The sequence below is a fragment of the Lycorma delicatula genome, chromosome 12 (assembly GCF_047948215.1).
Source record: "Lycorma delicatula isolate Av1 chromosome 12, ASM4794821v1, whole genome shotgun sequence".
NCBI lineage: Eukaryota > Metazoa > Arthropoda > Insecta > Hemiptera > Fulgoridae > Lycorma > Lycorma delicatula.
Window position 1 is genome coordinate 49,019,927 of NC_134466.1, and position 20,479 is coordinate 49,040,405.

Below are 20,479 nucleotides of genomic sequence, written 5' to 3' on the forward strand. Positions count from 1 at the left end.
AATGGAAAAAGTAAACATTAGTGACATTCATAGTCGTCTAAAAGAAGTTTATGAAGATAAAACTATGAATAGATGGGCGATAAAATTTTGTGCATTAGAAGTAGGTGAAGTGAATATTGAGGTTATACAACAACACATCACTACCCAAATAGGCATATTGAAAGAACTAGGACACACTATTGTACAACTGTTAGCGATGGGTGTCACACAAATCGTAGAAAAAACAAACAACGGTCTGTTGTGTAAAGCATCCAAAATCTTATCATGACAAGAGATTTGACTTCCTTTTACAATATTGTGATGGTAGACAAAACATAGGTGAATCATAAAGAAACAGAAAAAAATTGGCAGAGCATGGATTACTGGCACTATGGTTCAAAATTCAAAAACTCAGCAAAAGAAATTCTCTTGTTCTGAGATCCCAAACAAGTATACGTGACTAGACTACCTGGAATCCGGGCCCTGACTATAAATTCTATGCGATAAATAAAGAGACTTTGGGAGATGTGTGTATCGTGTTCTATATCATATCCTCCATACTCATCAGATTTGACATCCTTGCCATTTTCACTTTCTCTCGCAATTAATGGTGTTCATTTCTCCACACATGATGAATTGAATAATGCAGAGAGGTCGTATATCAAGGAAAAGTGGCCAGCATTCTTCATTAATGGAATGAAAAAACTGGTTCACAGTTGGGAGAAATGTTTAGCTTTAAATTATCATTACATGGAAAAATAAATAAGTTTTTTTTTAGCAAATAAAATGTACCTTTATGGAATATTTATTTTATTTGATAACTTTTTTGATTTGTGAGTTATAAATTCATACTGTGATGAACATTGCATATTAATCACCTCTTGTATAATTAGTATTCCTGATTTACAGAGTACAGATACTATTACCGTGTTCTGCTGACACCAGGAACTAAGCCGGTAGTAGAAGCTCCCAAATAAGACGAGTTAGGAGCCAAAATAAGAAATTCTCCCCCGTGTCATTTATTATTATTGTGAAAGCTGTTATTGTTAGTGTTTGGGACATTAAATTCAACTGATTATAGTTGATTACTGGATGTAATTCTGAAGGTAATATGAAATAAAAAAACTCTAATGTGGACACCACATAACATCCTTGTACGCCTATTAAATTACATACACAAATTTTTAAAAATGAAAAGTACATACAATTTTATTTCGTTAAAAACTTCTGATATTTTTTCATAATTTTTTTTTGTCATTGAATTATTTATTATTCATCATACATTTTTTTTACATGAGAGGTTAATAATTAATAAATCAATATATTTAAATAAAAAAAGGCTAAAAAACAGGAGGTGAAGTCTGATTTGAATTGTTGCCTTCCCCTAATATCCTAAAATGCCTAACCCTAATATATGGCTATAACAATGGAACCAATGAAAATAAGTACCACTATGATATATCGTTAAAAAACTCTAAATGATGACTTATTACTGCAGTTAAGAAAAAGTCTAAAATCCAAATTCTTTGGATTTTGGACTTTTTTTGGACACTTTGGTCCAGTCGATTGCAATCAAACGGGGAGGTGCACAACTAGATTTTACAAGTCCTAAATCCAAAAATGTCAACATCCCCGACTAATCGTTCTTGGGTTATGCGAGATACATATATACATACGTCCAGATGTCACGCCGAAACTAGTCAAAATGGATTCAGGGATGGTCAAAATGGATATTTCCGTTGAAATCTAAAAACAGAAATTTTTCGCGATCACAATACTTCCATTACTTCGTACAAGGAAATAAAAAGAAAGTTTGATTCAATATGGCGGAAAAATATGTTAAACACACCACAGAGTAATAATTTTGTAACTGTGTAGAGTTACTTCTACCGCCTTGTATCTCTCGGTTTTGAAATATGAAGCCATTTCCAAATTTTAATTTCACTCTGTGTAGATATACTATTATATATAGCGGAAGAGGGTTTTTGTTTATTCGGGATAAACAAAAAAACTACTCAATCAATCGTAAACAAATTTTTACCCATGTTTCTTGGCATAACTGACAAGGTTTTAGCTATATTTCATTTTGAAAAAATATACATACATATATATATATATATATATATATATATATATTCGAGATGAAATACTACACTAGATATGTGTATGTAGTGACGAAGAATTGCCAGCTGAAGCACAAACATTAATGAACTGTGAACTGTGAGTCTTCTATCACTGTGTGAACTTGAATTGAACTGAACGATTCGAACCAATAGATGGAATAATATTACAAAAATAACAGATTTAAATTTACGTTAAATGAAATAACATTAAATTTCTTTTTAACAATATTGGGCTACCCGTGGGGACTGTGTGTGAGGCTAGAGTGGTGAGGTAAGCGAGTACCTCGTGAGAGGCTAGACCGATCATCACTATCGACTGGTAATAAATGGGGTGTCCCTGGGACGCTATTTTGGAAGGTGTAGTTGGGTATTTTTTTAATATCTCTGCCAACTATCATCCCATTTACAAAATTCAAACGGGGTATTTGTTAGTAGGTTGAAAGCTAACTTTTGCATGCATCAAGTACACTCTCGATCTAATAGATCACGATTATTCAGAAATGTATATATATATATATATATGTGTAAAGTTTGCCTGTTTGTTTGTTATTGGATCACACGAGCACCAACCGACAAATTACTTTCGAATTTTCAGGATACATTCGAGTTATCCCAGGGAAGGTTTTACATATCATCCTCATTCATCATCTTAAATCCCCCCAGGAGGGTGAAGTTGTGAATTCAAGATATCCATTAAGGAAAAAATAGATTAATCCTTTTACTTCATTATTATATTTCTGCTATCATGACAAAGAAATAAGTTAAGAATTTTTCGTCGTCAAAAGTCTGAGTACTTTAGTTACCATAGTATTAACATAAATTACATAAGACAAACTATCTTAAGTAATTTAATTTCTTTTCCAGGTTTCTATAAAGGCTGAATACTTTAATTATTATTTTTCAGTATTATTCTCGCAACCATGAGGATAAGGTACAGTGCGGGGTTCCAGGGGGTAGAACCCTTTGGATAGATGGGAATGGCGATCGAAGCAAGTTCTGCGGGTGTCCAGGATGCCAGTCCCCCTGGAAAATTGGGAATGGCAAGCGAAGCGAGTTTTGGAACCATGGGGGGTAAGCCCCTTGGCTCCGAGGAGCCCCTGAGTTGGCTCCCGGATTCATTTGGGCTGACCTGAGTCTCGAGGGTCCAGGTTCTGGCTAACTGACCAACTAGAATATATATATATATAAAAGTTTTATTAACACAGGTACAATCTTTATTTGTTAAATTTTACTTAAACAAATTCGTTTATCACTTTTCCAGGAAACGTTTTTAGTGATACAGCAATTTAAAAGAAGTCGACAAGAGATGTAACGGCCATGATCGAAGGGATTTGACTTAGAGTAAATTACTGGTCATTAGTTACTATTTCAGTTATATCGCATATCCCGAACAAGAGAGTCACAACTCAAAAAATTTGATTTTTCATTTTATTGCACAATAACGTACTAAATATGGTGTTCTATGACCGAGCAGTATAGTATTAAATTTAGTTGTACCGTTCGCCGGTAGTGTCTCTTTTCTTCGGGACACGTTTGGTGTCGGTGCCCGGGCGTGACAGTCACATTTAGTTTTTGTTACTAGTATTTAGTTACTATATTTCGAGTTGCTACACTTTTCTCGGTAAGTACTCAATATTATTTCTTATAACTTCCCTCCAACAGGATATCATTTTGAGTTAATACGATGTTCATGGGGCATTTAATGTGGTAACATGTTTCGTTTTGTGATAGAATTGTTCGAGTTAATACTGTGTTCTTGGAAGCTATTACTATAATTCATAATAACGTCCAATCGACACAAAACCATTTTGAATTAATACTATGTTTCTCGAAATTTGAATAATAAGTTAGTTATTAAGCCCCACTTTACATCGAATCATCTGAGTTAATACAATGTTCTTGGGAAATTTATTATCATATTCCGTAAGAGCCTTACCTTAAACCAATTATTATTTTTGATTTAATACTGTTTTCCTTTTCCATTTTATTTTATATATTGTTATTAACACACTTAGTGGTTATATTGTATTATATAGTTAGTGGTTATATTGTATTATATAGTTCTCAGTAAAAAATAAAAGAGAAAAAAATACTGTTTTCACCAGGCTGTTGAAATTATAAAAGGAAAACGGGCTGCTGAGAAAAGAAAACCTGCTGGTACATATAACACATGTACACAGATATATTTAATACATAATTTAATATATATTTTTATATTCCACGAAAAGATCAGTGTAATCTTTGTTTTAGATTCAAAAACAGCAGTGACAAAGAAAAATAAAAACTAAAAGAAGAATTTGAATATCATCAGAGAGAGGAGGAATTATCGAGAATAGAGAAAAACAATGATAAAGAAAGACGTAATGAGAAGTTGGTAGTTGTTTGGTATGAGATGCAAGCTGTTTTACAAACGCCGAAAGGAAAACAACAATTTTTTATTATAAATCAAAATTGAATACTCTGAATCTTACTGTAACTGGCATTGGACATGAGGAAACATTTTGCTATGTGCGGCATGAAGGCGATGGCGGTAAAGGAGCTACAGAAATATGCACATGTATTTTAAAGTATTTATAGCGTAAAGCAGAAAAATGTAATTCAGAGGATCTTTTCATTTTCCTGTTTAGCCTCCGGTAACTACCGTTCAGATAATACTTCAGAAGATGATATGTATGAGTGTAAATGAAGTATAGTCTTGTACATTCTCAGTTCGACCATTTCTGAGATGTGTGGTTAATTGAAATCCAACCTCCAAAGAACACCGATATCCACGATCTAGTATTCAAGTCCGCGTAAAAATAACTGGCTTTACTAGGACTTGAACGCTGGAACTCTCGACTTCCAAATCAGCTGATTTGGGAAGACGCGTTCACCACTAGACCAACCCGGTGGAATTCAGAGGATCTGGAAATCATAATGTGCAGTGACAAATGCGTGGCTCAACAAAAAAAAAACTCAAGTCCATGTAAAAATAAAACATAAAATAATAACGTTCCTGAACTAATGTCATGAAAACTAATTATTTCGTAATTTGTTCCGGGGTTTTAATATATACTCTTTTGGTATGCAGTACAAAAATATAAAGATAAAGATGCTACGATTTGCTGATGATATAGTAATTCTAGCTGAGAGTAAAAAGGATTTAAAAGAAACATTCTAGCTGAGAGTAAAAAGGATTTAGAAGAAACAATGAACGGCGTAGATGAAGTCCTATGCAAGAACTATCGCATGAAAATAAACAAGAACAAAACAAAAGTAATGAAATGTAGTAGAAATAACAAAGATGGACCACTGAATGTGGAAATAGGAGGAGAAAAGATTATGGAGGTAGAAGAATTTTGTTATTTGGGAAGTAGAATTACTAAATATGGGCGGGAGATAGGGAACATCCTTGTCGGACTCCCTTTCTTATTACGGCTTCTTTCTTATGTTCTTCAATTGTTACTGTTGCTGTTTGGTTCCTGTACATGTTAGCAATTGTTCTTCTATCTCTGTATTTGAACCCTAATTTTCTTTAAAATGCTGAACATTTTATTCCAGTCTACGTTATCGAATGCCTTTTCTAGGTCTATAAACGCCAAGTATGTTGGTTTGTTTTTCTTTAATCTTCCTTCTACTATTAATCTGAGGCCTAAAATTGCTTCCCTTGTCCCTATACTTTTCCTGAAACCTTAAATTTTTCCTGAAAAATAGAATTTTAGAAATAGTAAAATAATATTAAATTCACAGCAATTTAGTAATTGTAACTTATGTTAAAGACTGAATATAGTTTTAATCATTACAATAATTCAGAAAATTGATTTGTGTATACACTCCTACTTAGTATTGTAGAAGATGTAAATTTTATTTACATCAAAATTAATTTAACAGAAGAAACTTACATTTTTTACTTTTGTATTTTTATAACTTAATTAAAAGATTTAATAGTTAGATATTTATTTTGTTGATTAATAAACTCTACTACAGTACACTGACTAAAACAAAAAAAAAAAAACTCAAATAACCTGCAGTAAATTCCGAAGAAGAGTGTTGAGTAAGGGGTTGATTTTACCTCTCTTTTATTTAAATTTAGATCATTTATATGCAATTTCTTTAACTCATTACATAGATTAGAAAATACACTAACACAATACACAACAAACATAAACTTTTTGTTCAAATAAATACCTAATTTTCAACTTAGTAGTTACACAAAATCTTATTTTTACGTTCCTGTAAAATTAGTAGTTTTTGACTTGTGACTCTCTTGTTCGGGATGTGCGATATTTACGTACTTTTGCAAGTGGTTTTTTTTTTTAAATGTCTATATTTCATAATCTCCCAATTCCAAAAAAAATAATACCATTTTATGGAATCAAATTTGAGACGATCAGCATAATTTATTCACTTAAAAATGAACTACTACTATTAGTATTTGGAAATTTAAATAGGAAACGGATCTTTTCTGTTAAATGGCAGCATGTGCATTTTTGTTGGGAATAGTATAAATGCGCTCGGTATGGGATGGAATGACATCATAGTCGTATGGCTCGTCATCGCTGCCGCCACTGCGCCGTAATTAATTTATTTACAATATTCCCTTCCTCAGAAATTATTCAAGGAAGTTGCTTAATGTTAAATAAAAATACCCATTTGCAAAAAAATAATAATTGAAGATAACAATAACATTACAATCAATCAAATTTTGAATTATTATTGTTTTGATAATAATAATCTACCGCCGTCGAGTGGTGACCGCCAGTCATAAGGTGCGAGCAACGTCAACAATTATGTAAACGCGCTAGGCTAGTTTAGACTAACAACAAAAACGCAAATTCTGCCACTTAACGGAAAAGGTTCAAATAATTTTTAAGAAAGTAAGGTTTAAAAATTAATGATCAAGGAAAAGATATAAAAAAATTACTAGAAGGGTAATAAAAAGTATAATCGATACAAGATTTCCACCAAAATATATCGATTTTTTTAATATGTAAGAGTCGTTACTATTTACATTAAAATCTTTTAACGTTTTAAAAGTTATAAATTTAGAAAACTTAACATAAAAATTAATTACTCTTACATTTTTAATTTATTTGAAAGGAGCTCTAATCCGAGAAGAGGGAGAAATGAGGAATAAGCTTTCTAAGAATTCTTTTAAAAGAGACTGAAAGAACAGAAAATGATTTAAATGTAGTTGTATACTGTATATGTTAAATATGTTAGTTGTGCGTGTGCGTGCGTATATAAAGAGCGACGAAGAAAGAAGAGAGGAGGAGTAAAGAGAAATGAATTGTTTAATGAGAAGTTAGTATCACGTAATCCGTATTTCCGTTTAATCCTTTTAATAAAAAGAATAAGAGAATAAGACAAAGAAAGAAAATGGGAGCATGCGCATGTAATCATTTATACTCACACACAGAGAGCCGACACACACACAAAAGAATACGATTTTATTTCCAGAGCAAATATAACTGCACTTTATTTGTTGTCATAAAAAAACCGATCTGTTGTCTTTTTTTTCTATATGAAACCGTTAAATAAAAACAAAAATAAGTAAATGCAATTCAACTGAACTAAACCCAGTTCAATATTACAGGAAATCCGTTAATTATATAAAAATCAAAGAAAGCAACTTAACATCGCTTAATTATTCTTATTTTATGCAAGATGAACAACCTTAAAATCGACAGCAGATCTTGACAGTACTGGAAAAAATAATTTATTTCTAAAAATAACAAATTTAATAGAGAAAAATTTAATTTTATCCAACTTCTTTTTTCATTAAAAATAAAAAAGCTCATATAATAAGAAAAATAAAGTTGCAGGTTCTTCATAAGGAAACAGACTTTTGGTTAATTTAATTTGATTTAATTTTTTTTTAATATTTCAATATATATTTTTTTTAAATTTAATTTCGTTGAATATTTTTATATCGCAGATAAAGAAACGTCAACGTTCCAACTTGCAGCATAATAATGAACCACCGCTTTTAACATCCCCAGGTCAAAATTTTTCGATCTTAAATTGCTCGTTAACTCAAGAACGACTCGTCCAATCTTCATTAAATATTCACAAGTACAACTTCAGTTACACTACTACATCATATCTAAATTTCAATAAAATTTATTTAGTAGTTCTGGAGATTTTCGAGCCACAAAATATTATACATAAGCCTGTAAATAAATATATAAGGAAACCCTAATTTACGTGAATCGTATATTTTGTACTTCTCATCCTCAAAACGTAAAGAAAATTCATTTTTACCCTCCCCACTCGCACTGAAAGTAATACCGTATTTTTCTTCGAAAAATATTTATTTAATAACTCTACCAATAAGCTGAAACCTAAAATAATTCTTATTGTACACTTTTTTTTATAAAAGAAACTTTTGTAGCATATAAAAAATGTCAAACCTAACTGGGATTCGTAATTAGAACTTTTTGGATTAAAAAAAGGAAGAGTTGCTACCAATCCAACAGGGAGATCAAAGGATTAATTTTATAAAGAGAATATTATATATATATATATATATATATATATATGTAAATACAACTGTTCCGGAAGGAATTGATCAAACTTAAAGGAAACTAATTCAGGACATGCAAATTAATAAATTTTATATGGAAAAAAGGCAGGCAACATTTGGAATATGAAAAACAAATTGTTAGGAATGTAGGATGGTATACCGAAATGAAACGACTAGCACTAGATAAGGAATCTTAGAGAGCTGCATCAAACCAGTCAAATGACTGAAGACAAAAAAAAAAATATGAAAAAATCCCTTATCTCGCTTTCCACGAGATATTTTAAAGAAAATGCTGTACATATACCCGAAAATAAAATAAGTTAGAAAATTCCAAAAATCCGACGGTCATTTAAAGTTTTTAAATCATTAATAGCTTCGTAATTTTTTATCGAATTATGTTTTGTTAGCTAAAATGTAAAACCTTTTATTGTAAACAAAATTTCAAATCGTTCGTTCAACAAATATGTTTGTAAGTAGCTGGTATATGGTTGAAATTCTTAAAAGGATCGCAAAAATTATGCTGTCTGTTAATTTTGTGATTGTTCTATTAATACTAACTAGCCGATCAAGGCTTTTCGAGTGTGGTGTTGGAACCCACCAGGTTGGTGTAGTGGTAATCCACCGGGTTGGTCTAGTGGTTAACGCGTCTTCCCAAATCAGCTGATTTGGAAGTCGAGAGTTACAGCGTTCAAGTCCTAGTAAAGCCAGTTATTTTTACACGGATTTGAATACTAGATCGTGGATACCGGTGTTCTTTGGTGGTTGGGTTTCAATTAACCACACATCTCAGGAATGGTCGAACTGAGATTCTACAAGACTACACTTCATTTATATTCATACATATCATCCTCTTAAGTAATACCTGAACGGTAATCCCCGGAAGCTAAACAGGAAAAGAAAAAAAAGTTGATGGCAGTTTAAAACAATTGAAAAAACTGATTCCTTTTCACCTAAAAAAAAAAAACTATTAAACAAAGGATCGGCTATTAGGGAGAAAAGTTAAACTTCATACAAAATTAATTATTGGCTGTTGACTTAAATTGAGAATTAGCAGCCAGTGGAAGAGATTTACATGTGACAATTGTTACATGTGGGTGTGACCGGGTGGGGGTGCGGGGTTTGTCCCCAGCTCCTGCGCGGACCGGAATGTGGTTGCGTTCCCCTTGTTAGGTGACCTAAATTGGTCGACTTAATCGGGTGCAGGTCTGAATTTCTATGTTGCGTAAAACATAATTTCGATTTAAATAAGTGTAGCATTGATTTAACTTTAAACTCGTTCGTTTTCTGAGGCATTCACAGTCACGAACGGTGTTGTCAAATCTTTACTAGGCACGGGGTTCGCGTTTCCGGTCAGTTAGTTTGAGGGAATCATGTGAGGCTGGAGATGTGAAGAAATCCGTTTGAGGCCTACGTGAAGGCGAAATTCGATATGTATCTTACTGATGCAAATGTCTGCCGAGGCATTTACATCGGCGGAATCTCGACCGAGGCCTCGCTGATGACTGTGAGATGTAATCAGTTAGAGGGGCTAAAGACGACTTTTGGTAAAGCCCCTCAGGGCTGGTGTGGCGACCGGTAACGTCCTAAAGCGGATGTCTTCCCCCTACGGGGTTGGGATGTGACAATTGTTAGACGCCGACTTTCAGCCAAACGGAAATCTCGTCGGCCAGCTATAAAGCAGAATTTAATACCAGCAATATGCAAAAATAAGGTCTTATGAGCTAAAACACTTGCTAACTGGGCCCAAGAAGACTGGAAAAATATTATGTTTTCCGATGAGTCACGTTTTTATGTTAAGGGCAAAGAGTTCCATATGTTGGAAAAGTATGACATGAAAGTCATCATATCACAGGGTGATACTTAAACATCCCCAGAAAAAAATGTTTTTAGGTTGTTTCACATTTAAAGGTCCTTGTTGTTAATTACTTCCAGTAGATGGTGTCTTGAAACACGACGGATATATCAAGATTCTGAAGGAAAGGGTACTGACAAATTTCAAAACAAATTTCCATAAGGCAACGGAGTGTTGCAACAAGATTTGGAAACACGCCATAAAAACTGAAACATTTTTCAAAGAACGAAACATTAAAATTTTGCCGTGACCAGGCAATTTCCCAGACTTAAACCCGGTTGAAAATGTTTGGGTAATAGTCATAAAAACGGCTCTCAAAAATGAATTGATCTCGTTAAAGCAAAAATATAGGGATAGTTTCATGATAAATAGGAAATAAAATGAGTAGTATACTTGTAGAATCGATGCCAAATCGTGTGCGCGAAATAATTAAAAATAAAAGAGGACATATTAATTACTAGATATTCACAAATAGTATAGATTTTTTTCTAACTAAAGTTACTTTATATTACATAACTGTGCTTCGGATTAATTGGCACACTACTATAATTATGGGCAATCTGCTTAGTTCGTTTAGCATTTATCGCAAAAATATTTTTTTTCACGTAACTAATACATATTCTGAATATGAGCCTAATCGGAACATAAATACAATTTTTCGAAATATTTCTACCACAGCGCCACCTAGCGGGTCCAAACTAATTCAGAAACCTTCGCGGAAGTGCGCACAACAAAATACCAAAGGTTAATCGCAATCGGATAATGGTATAGGAACGCATACGGGACTAACAAACATTCATTTATTTATATATATATATATATAGTATTTAGAGATTTAGAAAACAAAATTTGTGCACATCCTTTTTTTAAATATTTCTAATTTTGATATAAATACATGAATGATATTTCTGTTTGTTTTTACGAGTGGTTTGAAATAATTAGGAATATTCTTGAATTTTATTTAGCACATTACACGAAAATATAACTTTTAGTTTGGAGGTGGAACTAAATAATTCATCTTTTAAGTATATTTTAAGATTTCATAAGAAAGCTACCAATTGTAATGGGTACCATGATTCGACTTCCGGAAAATTTCACATTCCCAAGATTCTTTATTATTTGAGTTTTTTATTTGACTTTAGCATTTGCGGATCCTAAAACAAAAAAAGAAAAAGCTGCAAAATATTGAATGACTTTCTGGGCTTCTCCGGTCGTCATACAGTACCTTGCACGGCTTAGTCATTGTTAAGTCTTTAACTTAATCATTGGAAAGTCTCTAATTTAATCATTAGTCTTATTTTTATATTCATAATAAACGTTTAAATATAAATAATAAAAAAAATTCCATATTTTTTGAATTTTGGAACTCACGTTTCAATGGGTTTTTTTTATTGATTATAATGATTAACCAAATAAGATTTAGGCATAAAAAATTTCTAAATTATAATAATTTTTTTTTAAGGGCTCCCTTACTCTGAAGGGACAACTTATTAATTTTTTTTTAATAAAAAACTGATCTTTAACAAACAAAATAAAAAAAAAGAACTTTTAAAATATATTGAAAAAATAAAGTAATGTAATTTTATGAGAGTAATGGAAAAAATTGATTCTTATTTTGGGTTCCATATATATATATATATATATATATATATATATATATATATATATATATTACAGCGGCTAAAACTACTTAAATTAATTTGGCCTTAATGTGACAAAGAAAAATAAACAAAAATTAAAAGAGAACCAAAACGAGAAAAAATAAAATATATTTTTTTTTAAAGATGTGGAATTAATTTAAATAACCTGACAATAGTAGGAATTTCCCGAGACGCTGCTAAGGCTGCTGTCCGGGAAAGTCCAACAACTGTGGGTTGCTTCTGTTTAACTTAATTTAAAATATTTATCATTTTATTTAAATATAATATTTTTTCGTTCATTTAATTCAAAGATTCTAAGTTAAGCGCGCGCGCATACCGTATATAATTCGGTACTAGCAGCGACGGTCGGCACTAACTAAACTAACGTAATTTTACAACTTACAAAGAACAAATTCCGCTCGTACAGTCGGCAGACTGGTGTAGCCGCGAGGCTTAACGCATAAAGTACCGAGTTAACTAGGCGATCGAGTTCAAGACCCGGCCAGGCTGAATTACTTTTTTACACTTTAAATATTATTCATTTAATCTTATCGCTCACCAGTGACATTACAACATAACAGAACCAATTTTGAAAAAAGATTTTTTGCAGGTATATTGTTTTTTTTTTTTTTAATTGTTAACAAATGTGCCTAAGCAAAATATGACCTTAAGTGGGCGAAATATCGAGTTACTGAGAGTGACCTTGCTATACATCTTAACTATTAACTTAACTATTAAATCTTAACTATTCTATACATTCTATACAGAAGAATTGAGAGGAGAGTGGAAGAAGTGTTAGGAGAAGACCAATTTGGTTTCAGGAAAAGTATAGGGACAAGGGAAGCAATTTTAGGCCTCAGATTAATAGTAGAAGGAAGATTAAAGAAAAACAAACCGACATACTTGGTGTTTATAGACCTAGAAAAGGCATTCGTTAACGTAGACTGGAATAAAATGTTCAGCATTTTAAAAAAATTAGGGTTCAAATACAGAGATAGAAGAACAATTGCTAACATGTACAGGAACCAAACAGCAACAGTAACAATTGAAGAACATAAGAAAGAAGCCGTAATAAGAAAGGGAGTCCGACAAGGATGTTCCCTATCTCCGTTACTTTTTAATCTTTACATGGAACTAGCAGTTAATGATGTTAAAGAACAATTTAGATTCGGAGTAACAGTACAAGGTGAAAAGATAAAGATGCTACGATTTGCTGATGATATAGTAATTCTAGCCGAGAGTAAAAAGGATTTAGAAGAAACAAGGAACGGCATAGATGAATTCCTACGCAAGAACTATCGCATGAAAATAAACAAAACAAAAGTAATGAAATGTAGTAGAAATAACAAAGATGGACCGCTGAATGTGAAAATAGGAGGAGAAAAGATTATGGAGGTAGAATAATTTTGTTATTTGGGAAGTAGAATTACTAAAGATGGACGAAGCAGGAGCGATATAAAATGCCGAATAGCACAAGCGAAACGAGCCTTCAGTAAGAAATATAATTTGTTTACATCAAAAATTAATTTAAATGTCAGGAAAAGATTTTTGAAAGTATATGTTTGGAGTGTCGCTTTATATGGAAGTGAAACTTGGACGATCGGAGTATCTGAGAAGAAAAGATTAGAAGCTTTTGAAATGCGGTGCTATAGGAGAATGTTAAAAATCAGATGGGTGAATAAAGTGACAAATGAAGAGGTATTGCGGCAAATAGATGAAGAAAGAAGCATTTTGAAAAATATAGTTAAAAGAAGAGACAGACTTATAGGCCACATACTAAGGCATCCTGGAATAGTCGCTTTAATATTGGAAGTACAGGTAGAAGGAAAAAATTGTGTAGGCAGGCCACGTTTGGAATATGTAAAACAAATTGTTAGGGATGTAGGATGTAGAGGGTATACTGAAATGAAACGACTAGCACTAGATAGGGAATCTTGGAGAGCTGCATCAAACCAGTCAAATGACTGAAGACAAAAAAAATCACAGGGAAAATTTCCATCTGGTTTTTTGGGTTCCTTAGGTGTCAAAACGTCAAGATTTGGTGAAAACCACATATGCCCAAATTGAAACGATTATAGTTCCCTTCTAGAGCTTTAACTCTGCTGCTATAGCAGAGAGAGGATGGCGCTATGCCATCCTGACTGGAAAATAAAAGGTTTTCTAAAATATTAATACGTTGGTTTATGCTTAATAAATTTGTATAAATAATTTTTTTTCTAAATGTAACATCCTTCAATAAAGGCTAAAAATAAGGAAGTTGAAATTTAAAAAAAAATGTTTTTATGTTTAAGGTTCCGGGATTTAAAATTTTGGAAAAAATAATAGTCCAATATATATAATACCAAATAAAAAATAAATTAAAACTTGAATGGAGATAGAGCGAAATAACTAAGAAGCTATATTTAAATTTTATCAGGTGGAGTTGATTTTCTGAAAAAAAATTATTTATATGTGCAATCTTGGTAACAAATTTTCCAAATCATAGTCTTTTTTTAAAAGTGCCTCTAAAGAAAATCAGAACTATTTTTTTCCCGATATCACCCAAACCCTGAACGAATTTTGAAAAAAAAAATTAATATGGTTAACTCCCCAAGTATAGAAATATTTAAACCAAATTTGAAAAAAATCGGTTCGGTCAATCCACATATATATAAAGGCCAAAAGCCGTTTGACAAACATACTTACGCACATATATACGTACTTTAGATAATTTTTTTTAGTCTAGATGATCTCCAGTTGGACCCTAAAACAAAAAGATCTGTAAAAAAACCAGATACCCTATTATTGATATGATCATCACAATTTCCCCTTTAATATATTCGCCAAAAAGTAATTGTTATATTTTAATAAATTCTTAGGTTTATATATATATATATAAAATCAATGTTTGTTTGTCTATCTGTTCCAACTTAACTCGAGATCTACCGGACAGATGTTGTCTAAAATTTTGCACACCTACACTTTGAAGCCCTGCGGAGAACATAGGCTAATTTTTTTGGACCTCCGACATAACGAAATTTAAAACACTTTATTTCTTCCTTAAAGCTTATTTAATTTTCAAGAAAAATTTAATTCTTAGCTAACTTTTTTTTTCAAATCGAAAATGGATTTTTTTTTGAATCGATTAATTTTGAAAAGGGATGAAGGTTTAACGTACAGTTATTCCTAAGTTTCAATCGATTTAGCGCACATGCATATGTAATTTTTACGATTCATTCATTTACAATTTTTTACAGCTGTTTAAAAACATAATTAAATAGCTGCTTTTGATTATCATGTGTGTGCTACTAATTTAAAGCGTGTAAAGTATTTAACTGCAATCTTCTAAATTCTGTGATCTTTTTTCAAAACATCATACCACGCCTAAAAGACATTCTTCAATCGGGAGAAATACAAAAAAAGCACGTATGATGAAAAATTGTTCGTGCGGCAGAGACAAAGGATAGCTGAGTAAAAATGAACCCTAACTAAGAAAAGTATTGTATTTATTTAAATGTGATTCATGTAAAAAAGTTGAAGTTATTTTTCCAGACTGTATGCAAACATTAGAAGGTGAGGGGATTTCCCGCTCAGTTAAAAAAAAATTAAAAATCACATTGTTTTTTCCAAATTATCAACCGAAAATGTTTTCACAGTTGTTATACGGGAGTTATTTTTTGAGGGGGGTTTGGGGGCGCAGCCCCCATGTTGGTAAATTAAAAAAAAAATGGATTTTCTGTTATCAGATGACGTATCTAAATTGCATGAAATTTTTTCTAAAAACATTAATCTCTTAACTTGGAGTAAAGTTGATAACGTAAAAAATTTTCCAGTTGAAAAAAGAACTTTGGAAACCTGGAAAATCAAAGCGCCGAGCGAAGCGAGGCCTGGCTGGGAGGTCAGGCGAAGCCGGGCCGAGCGGCTAGTATATATATAAATGGGAAAGTTTGTGACGGGTTCTGTCTATCTATTTCAACAACACGCGAGAATCAACCGATAGACTGATTTCAAATTTTCAGGATGTATTCGTGTTATCCAGAGAAGGGTTTAAGCTACAGATCGAGGCTCGAGCACCCTTGGGGGTGAAGTCGTGAAATTTTCCTGGTCAAAATTCTGTGTACTTTAATTACTGTAGATCTCTTTTTAATTCAGTTTATTTTTCAGGTATCTGTAAAGCCTGTATAGTTTAATTGTTATTTATCAGTATTATTCTCAGAACCATGGTGATCACAGCGGTGGTCCAGATGGTCTGGATAAACGGGAAGGGCGACGAAGGGAGCTCTGACCGGCGAGTACATATATATATAAAATTTCTACTTCTAACAGTTAAAAAAGAAAGAGATTTCGCAAGAACCAAGACATATTTTATATGAAAATAAAATATAAAATAATTGCGTAAAAGAACAGTAACAATAAACGCTAAGAACAATTTTTTTTTTATTTTATTATTTTTTAAATGTAATACAATACCGTAATTAAAACGTATAGCATAATTACAAAACGTTGAGTAATGAAGTCATATTCGTAGAAAAGGAGCGGCTGTGGTAATGTCCTATGAAGAGGGGGTTATGAAACCTAGCGTAACGCATTCAATACACTACATTTCCCCCACTTAACGACCCACAACAAAAATGCTGCAACACGCTGTTTCGTAGAAAAATGAACGTAATCTTCTCCTGCCAATAACATAAATAAAATGCAATATACGAATGTTTTATTATCAAATAACAGAAAAAACAAACTTTTTTTTATAATTATTTTATTAATACTTACATAAATATAATCTTATTTTAGGTTAAAAATAAATATAAAAAAACTGCATTAAAAAAAAAGTTGACAAAGGGTTACATAACATTCTTGGATTTGCCTTTAAACAAATTTTATCTCTAATACAGGATTTTTAAATACTGATTACTTAATTATGCAAAATTTAGTGAACACACGGGAAAAAATATTTTCAGAAAAAAATCGGGTCCGATTTGTTCTCTTTAATCAATGTGTATTTAAAATATAATCGCGATAAAAAAAAAATTGAAATCTTTCCTGACATTTTATTCGCGTGTTCCATAACTACTTCATATGAAACTTTTAACAACAGCCACGATTTGAAAAACAGAACAATATCAGAAAATGCACCGGGTTGGTCTAGTCGTGAACGAGTCTTCCGAAATCAGTTGATTTGGAAGTAGGAAATTCCATTAACAATAAATAAAAACAATTAATATTTCATCGAATTGAACGTAAAGTTGAGAACATGAAAATAAACACAAAATTACAACACCAATTTTCTGCCATAACTCGGCTATTTGTTAACCGATTTCAAAAAATAAAATGTAATTTTATTCAAATAAACGGAGTAATATTTTAGGAAAAAAAACATAAATTTTGATAAAAATAATATTTACGGAGATATAACAGATTGAGAAATAAACATGGCAGCCATTTTGTAATTTGCGACGGTATTTAATTCCTGATTTTTTGCTAATTTTAAAACTTTATTACCATGACGCTTACCAAATATTAACGTGATTCGTTTATCCGAACTTGAGATATAAATTTTTATATAAAAATAACAAAATGGCGGACAGAGGTAGAACGAAGGAAAAATTGCCATTTTATCTAAGAATATTTTTTGTTTAGTTTTACAAGTAGAACTCGAATAAGTATAGTCAGCCCACCATTTAATAAACACTGTGTATATATATATATATATATAGTGTCCCGAGAGAATTTTGCAAAACTTAATAGGCGAATTTCTCTAATTAAAATAATGAAAAAATTCATATAAGCATGGGTCCTTCGTTAGCGAGTTACAGCTAATGAAAGATTTTGCCTCGATTTCTGCTCATCCGCTGAGATGAAACCGTACTGAAATTCTGGGAAGGTAAATCAAGAAGCAAATTTAGTGATTTCTTATGGTTTTTGACTAAAAAAATTTGGTTTCACAGATGTAACCATTATTTTCTAGGAAATAGAATGTAATAAACAAAAAAAAAATTAGTTGAAAAACACAATTTTTTAGCTTTGGCGTAAAATAATTGTGTTAAATTGTGAATAAACAAATAAGACGTACTGAGAAGAGAATAATTTAATTCTCTGAGAAAATTTATGTAAATTATCTACCGTCAACTTCCCACAATAAAAATTTAGTTGTACTTTCATGTGAAACACTAACAGAAAAATTACTCTAATACGTATTTGGTTGCCTATAGTATTAAATGTTATTTCTTAATTATTAGTGCATTAATTTCCCACTAAAGGTGCTGTAATGCTGTTTAATATTAGTTGTCTGCGTTTAAATCCACCGGGTTGGTCTAGTGGTGAACGCGTCTTCCCAAATCAGCTGATTTGGAAGTCGAGAGTTCCAGCGTTCAGTTCAAGCCCCTAAGTAAAGGCAGTTATTTTTACACGGATTTGAATACTAGATACCGATGTTCTTCGCTGGTTGGGTTTCAATTAATCACACATCTCAGGAATAGTCGAACTGAGACTGTACAAGACTACACTTCATTTATACTCATACATATCATCCTCTGAAGTATTATCTGAACGGTAATTACCGGAGGCTAAACAGGAAAAAAAAAGAAAACAGTCTCGTATTTGTAGAAACTCACCGGAACTTAAGGGAAAGCGGAATATTTAATTTAACATTAATTAATGTGGGAATGTTTAGTTTAACATTTCCCCTGAACGGGGAAAAAATGTGAATGACGAGATTTTAGGCTCGATACAGCAAAGTCCAACTACTAGTATTCGTAGATTATCTGCACGTTTGAAGATTCCACGCAACAGTATATGGCGGACATTACACAATGAAGGCCATATCATTTTCAACAAATTCAATGTCTTGAAGAAGATGATTATAATCTGCAGCTGAATTTATTGTCAATCGTTGTTTATTACAAAACAACGTGTTTCAGTCACTGATATTATTTACAGATGAAGCAACGTATACACGAGATGGAATAAACGATCGTTTTAGGAAACATGACAATTCTCGTGAAACCATTAAATTAGACTTGCACTTTCTACATTTTCTCTAAATTCGGTACTATGATTACTACTGAATTTATCCACAATACGAGATATATTACACATCCGTTTAGTTTATTCATATTTTCGTTCATCTGAGTTACGAAGACCATAATGTCCTTGGTAACATTCATCTTAGCATTAAAAAATTACTGTTACAAACACAAAACTAAAATAAATAGAAAAACTTTATCGATAACATACAATGCTAACTACTATTGCTCTAGGCAATTTAACAATACAACAAATTTCAAAATAAACAGCACAACAATAAATGAAACATTAGCAATCAATACCAACCAACAAATAAAAATAAAAAAATTTGACAAATATACAACTTTAACGTAAATCATAAAGAAACAAAAACTTTCTTTTTCCTGTTTAGCCTCCGGGAATTACCGTTCAGGTATTACTTCAGAGGATGATATGTATAAGTGTAAATGAAATGTAGTCTTGTACAGTTCGACCATTTCTGAGATGTGTGGTTAATTGAAAAATGAAACATTAGCAATCAATACCAACCAACAAATAAAAATAAAAAAATTTGACAAATATACAACTTTAACGTAAATCATAAAGAAACAAAAACTTTCTTTTTCCTGTTTAGCCTCCGGGAATTACCGTTCAGGTATTACTTCAGAGGATGATATGTATAAGTGTAAATGAAATGTAGTCTTGTACAGTTCGACCATTTCTGAGATGTGTGGTTAATTGAAACCCAACCACCAAAGAACACCGGTATCCACGATCTAGTATTCAAATCCGTGTTAAAATAACTGACTTTTCTAGGACTTGAACACGCTGGAACTCTCGACTTCCAAATCAGCTGATTTGGGAAGACGCGTTCACCACTAGACCAATCCGGTGGGTTCATCCATCTCCAGACTAAAATATCTAAAGATCACGCAATCTTGGTGTCCAGGAATGTGAATCTTCATAACCGATCAATTTCTTAGGGAAAGATGATTTCCCTAAGTGAGTGGAAACGGTAAAACCGAAGTAGGTAGGCGCGCCATCGTTCTGGAAGTACACTTTCCGTTTCAGCGCTAGAGGAACATCTTCTAGCGGCTGCGGGAATTCTTCTTGAAGTAAGTGCAAGTAAACCACAGCATTTAAGTGGCCAGGTAATATGAACGGTTAAACAGGTGGTTGTGAAGATGGTCGAACCGTATATTGATTCTAAATCGATGTTGAAAATTACTTTCCATCGTATCAAGAAGATTTACTTTTATCCATGTATGCTCATTGCGTAAGTTGTTGACACCGTCTCGAGTGAAATTTGCCTCGCCGGTAAACAAAATATACTTATAAAATCGTCGAATTCTATTCCACCAGCTGCAGAACTCCAAGCGAAGCGGACCGTCTCCTG

General features: G+C 32.2%; 1 protein-coding gene across 1 annotated transcript in view; it reads right to left on the reverse strand.

Moving 5' to 3' along the window:
* Nucleotides 1–20,479, reverse strand: part of LOC142332708 (X-linked interleukin-1 receptor accessory protein-like 2) — a 145,234-nt gene that overhangs the window by 29,756 nt on the left and 94,999 nt on the right. The gene's annotated exons all lie outside the window — the stretch shown is intronic.